The sequence below is a fragment of the Pinus tabuliformis genome, chromosome 7 (genome assembly GCF_031772625.1).
Source record: "Pinus tabuliformis cultivar Carrire ecotype Pingquan chromosome 7, CPIR1, whole genome shotgun sequence".
NCBI classification, from domain to species: domain Eukaryota; kingdom Viridiplantae; phylum Streptophyta; class Pinopsida; order Pinales; family Pinaceae; genus Pinus; species Pinus tabuliformis.
In genome coordinates, this window is record NC_142293.1 from 946,898,475 (window position 1) to 946,904,474 (window position 6,000).

The window sequence follows — 6,000 nt, forward strand, 5'->3', positions numbered from 1 at the left end:
GATCTTGTATTTTTCTTTAGTATATTGCATAATCTGTTGATCTACAGTGAGAATTTCTCCAAAATTGTGATTTTTAACTTATTTGATTTTTTGGATTTTTGAGTATAATATTAAGAAATTCAAGAATTTTTTCTTGAAACAAAAATATTACAATATCAAATGATCATGATATAGATATTATACCAGTGAGACCTAATGGTCTACCAATGCATAGGTATTGCGACAAATACACAGAGAGAGAAAAAATGAGTCTGAGAGAGTTCTTCATGTTGTTCAGAGGAACTTGGAGAGTTTGACTCATCGGGTTCCCATGGTAGCAGTAGAGTACCTCCCTCAGGCTATAAAAAGATGAGTGGTTGGAGTACCATGACTGTTAGTGTGACTCTTCTGACTAGTGGAAAATGCCATTGCCTTCTTCTAAGATTCTCATCTAGGGCACGACCCAGAGCCTTAGATATTTAGATGATTGATATTTTCTGATATATGGACATGATCAAGCTTAAGACCTATTTTTTTAGGGAATTTTCCCACATTTTATAATCTTTTGACATACTCCAGATATGTATATACTGAGATTTCATTATGATTCGAACATATATACAAATGATTATGAGATATTTTTTATTTAATGTGATGAATTATTAATGTGCCAATCCAATACTTGGTTAACTATAAAATGAGAAAATGCATTAGTTGATCATGGAATACGAATGAAAGTAATAAAAGTAAATGACATTTGTAATAATCTTATTCTCATAAATTGGTGATGTAATAAAGGATCCCTAACATGATAAATGTTATTTAATTGAAACAAAACTAGTTGTGAATCCAAATAAACCACGATTCAATACCATAAGATATTGCCTCAAATAGTAGATTGATGAGGGTATTGTATTCAACCAGAAGCAGGACCAATACAATGCCTCTTGAGACTAATAGCTAACCATATGGATAATTTATTACCCAAGAGACATAAGCTAAATTCTAAGTATGTCTACTAGCACGATCTGCGAATCCTAAATACACTAAATCAACCATCAAAACCTGCCATGGTAGATCAAAAATATCATCATCACTATGAGACCCATAGACATAAATAAAGGAATATGTGCAATACTTACAAAATAAAGTAAATGCTAGGCAAGAGCCTAGGCATAATTATTCTTGAGATAGAGCCCATTTCTGGGCTTCGACAACACACTTCCTTCAAAGTCAACCAATTCATTCGCACCCTTCTTCAAGACATTTTAATGATATAAGGACAATACCACATAGCTTTGAATTTTTCTGCCCCTAAGGTGTGTTTCTCTTAGTCGTAGAACAAAACAATGTGACCTTAAGATAAAAAATGAGGTCATATAGTCTTGTCATATTAGGCTTTTGATATTTTCTGATGAGCTTCATTCATTCTAGTTTAATCTTGAAAATACTCATCGATATGTTCCAAATGAATGAGGAATTTTTCAAGACTTGAGGTGTATGGAAGAAGCTAGACTACTAACTTGAGACATGGAATTTCAAATTCTACACAAAAAAATTGATTCCAACCCATAAACTAGCTAAAAAGGAGTGAAACCCGTGGTGGTCTTATTATACATTTGATGTGCCCAAAGTGCAGGATATAACATGATGTTCTAGTTGGAATTTTCCTTATTGATCATCCTTTGTAGGATGGTCTTGATGGATTTATTGAGGGCTTCTACTTGTCCATTTTATTAAGGATAAAAAGGATATGAATGTTGTTGCCAAAATCCCAATTCAAAGCTAACTCAAACATCATCTTGGTCTAGAAGTGACTATCATGATTAGTGAAAATACCTTTACGAATACCAAAGTGTGCAATTATTAGATTGATCAAGAAAAGAGTTGTTGTATCACCATCGTTATTGAAATTAGGTATAACTTGGACCCACTTGGTGAATTAGTCTACTGTGACAATAATATACATGTGGCCCTTAGACAAAGTTAGGTTATAAGTAGTCAAATCAATACCCGACATGGTAAATGGACTGGTAATGATAACATGAAAAAGTGGAGCTAGATGTGTGCATAGTTTTTTATTAAAAACTTGACAAGGATGACATTTCTTGACCACTTGAATACAATATTTGAAAATTGAGGGCCATAAATAACCTTCACACAATATGTTTTGGGCTATAGGAAGCAAATATAGATGACCTCCACAAGCTCCACTATGTCATTCATTAAAAACTAACTTAGCTTCCTCTAAGGTTAAAAAACATCTAAGGATTGATTCAATCCCCAATGATATAGAGTATCACCAATGATAAGATACTTTTTACCCAGGTGATGCAATTTTTGATATTCATCCTTAGAAAAAGGTTGAGGTAACTTTGAAGTATGGATATATACAATCATATCTCCATACCAAGGACCTTGTTAGGATATGAGGAAAAGGTGCTCATTTGGAAATCATTTTTCATAAGCAACATCTCCTTCACAAGACAATTCCAAAATTGATTCCACAAAAACTAAATATTTCTTCGAATTAGTTGACATAAACTTGAGATCAAACTCTTACAAAATGACAATCCATTTATTATATTTCCCCCCAATCAATTTCCTACTAATAAAAAATTGCAATGGGTTAACATTGGCCAATGCAAAGGTTTTTCTGATTAGAATGTAATGACAGAGTCATTGGACCACATGAATAACTGCAAAATCCAATTTCTGAACATGATAATACCTAATTTCAAGACCAACTAAGACATGACTTAGATAATACACCACATGCTCCCTAAGGGCATTGTCTTCCTGAACTAGAACCATACCAATGGTTGATTATGCTCCTGTAAGAAACAAGAGGAAATATCTACTATAATCAGGTGGAATCAGAAGAGGAGTAGAGGTCAATTCCTTTTTCAAAGCATTGAATGAGATTTAAGAAAATTCATCCCAAATAAATGGAACTTCTCTCTTGAGTAAACACATAAATTCTTTTGTGATCTCAACATAATTTATGATAAATCTCCTTAAAGAATTGAATTTTCCTAGAAGACTTTGAAGTTTATTGATACTTGGTGAGGGAGGCAACTAAATTATTGCCTTAACCTTGAAGGGGTCTATACAAATCCCTTCACTAGACGTGCTGAATGATAATAAATGGCCATATGTAAGCACAAAAATGCACTTATTAGGCATCAACTGAATTTTGTAGTAACAACATCTTTCAAAAATCGAACGAAGGTGTTCTATATTTTCTGCTCTATCCTAAGAGCGAGAAACTAAATCATCCAAATACGCTTCAATTATATGCTCGATGTCATGGAAAGCGTATGAAATATCCCAGTGGAACGTAGCCCCAACATTTGAAGGCCAAAAGGAATTTTCCTGTATGCAAATATACCCTAAAGGAAAATAAATGTTGTCTTATTTTGGTAATCCAGATGAATTATTATTTGATTTTATCTAGAGAATCCATGCATGAAGGAAAATAGTTCATTTCCAACACACTCATTAATAATCTGATCAATAAACAGAGTATGGAAATTGTCTTTAGGACTAGCTTTATTGAAATCCCTAAAATCGATGCACATGTGGATTGTTCCTTTCTTTTCATCGACAGGGATTGGATTTCAAACTCATTCAGTTAAAGGAACAGGGTAGATGAAACCTACTCCAATTAGCTTCTCTACCTCAACCTTAATAGTCACAATTTTCCTAGGATTAATTGGTGGAAGATTTTCCCATACAAGCTTCACATTTTCGTAGGTATTGATCTCATGCTGAACTATTGAAGGATCGATTCCATGAATTTATTCATAAGACAAAGCGAATACATATCAAAATTCTTTAAAGATATTGATATAGATTTTGATTTCTTTAGGGGAACACTTAGCTCCAATGAAGATATTCTCTATAACATTGATATTCCTATAAATGGTCAATGCAATGGTTTTTCAAACATTAGACATGTTACCTTCGACATAAATATGTGATGAAGCTAAAGGGTTATGAAAATTTCCACTAGAGCAAGTAATAGACAAGTTTGATTCAACTTCGTGTAAATCAGGGAGAAACTAGGACTGGTGATGTTATTATCACTCCATAATTTTCCTAATCTAAGGAATAAAACTACAAAGGTAACCACAAAACAACTTGTAAAGCTAGGATATAGCCCTTCTAGATTTAGAGAGGGATCTCTCTATATGATTTAGATTTAGGTTTCAGATTTTAGGCTATCTATTTGAGTTCAATATGGGTTTTTGAAAATTTTGGTTGAAAGATGTTGGAAAAGTCCATTGGGCATGGAGTCATGAACCTTTGGGTGATCAATCACAAAATGATAGAGTAAGTGTAACAGGGCAAGATAGGCAAAATGTTGAATTGTATAGAGTGTTTGTGGGGTCAACAAGATGAAATTGATTTAATTGAAATTAAATATAGAGCATACTGGGATGAGTTATATATTTAACATCAGAAATAAAACATGGATATTGCTAACAAGCTAGAGTATAGTACACTTAATAAAATTCAACCCTTAATATTCTTGCAACAATAAAGATGGAAAAACCTATGGAAACTTAGAAAAACAATTCAACATAAGAAGCACATCATCAATTGTCTAACATGGGAATCTTGGAACAAAACTCTTTGCATTTCTACAAATTGATCACTTTGAGTCTAATCCATGGCTTACATAAATATAAATACCTTTTCTTCATAGGGGTTCTGACCTTGTTTACATCTTCAGAAACTATTTATATAGTGCTTTACATAATAGTTTTAAAAAATGATAGTCATTACATTATTACAAAAATAGAGATATTTTTAGTATCTCTCAAGTTCATGTATGCAAAAATAAACTTTAAAATATATTTTGTATGTCCTAGAACAAATATAGGAAAATATGCTTGCATTAAGGAAAAATAAGTATCTGGTTAATTGCTTCCCTTGAAAGTAGAATAGGTCCCTAACTAAAGTTTTATCATTTTTTCTATCATAACAGGTCCCTCTGCAATAATTCATCAAAACTGCTCCTTCACTCTTCTCAATTCTACTGGAAAATCCTTAGCCTCTAAATCTAGAAATTGGTTCAATATTTCTGATCCTCTGCCTTTAAAACTAGAGTGGTTGTAGTTATTTTCACAGAGACTTGTTGACTGTGCATTTCAAACCACTATTCCTCTCTTTTCTGCATTTAAATAGCTGCTGAACCATACATCTGTTGACACTTCCACATGGTTTATTGGAGAAGTCCCACATCACCAATTCCTTGATACTTCGCAGCTACCAACCCATTCATGATCTAACACTTCCACTCATTTCACTATGGGAGCCTTTACGCATAATCGTAACATTCTAATTGGAAATTTTATAATGTTGCATTTTGTTTGACCCCCCAAGACATGCGATCTCCGATATATGGCGTGGCCTAGTCCATGTGGAGAGGGAATAGGGGAGGGCCCACTCTAGGTTTTAACATATAAAATATTAGTTAAACCCTTTTTGCCCAACCTTACAATTTTAAAAAATAAAGCATATATTTATGCTGTCATCCACCTTCTACTAATAGCTCTTGGTTCCTTTGAGCTATCATGACCATGGTGTTAGCCCCCACATTAGATCCCTTTAATCAGAGATTTTTGATATGATGTATTAATTTCAAGTAGCGAAATTTCTCATCCTCCAATCACCGATTACGATCTTACGTCATCCTTTGCCACATGTCACATGGTGAGTGGTGACATGTGTCACCCCTTTTTGGCCTCTTATGACCCTTGAAAACGTCGAATTTGCATGCCACATGTCCACCATACTGCCACATCATTTTTGATGTCATATGCCACATGGCATATCAGAACCAATCGTTGCTAGCTATATTTCTCTTTGGAGGCGAGAGAAAAAGACCAAACCTACTCTGTTGTTTAATAAAATCCTTTGTAAAACGTTTCATGAATCCCCCCAGCTCTTTAACACTAAGAACACATTTCCTGATAATTTAGAACTGAAAGCGTTATTTGTATATCACACATC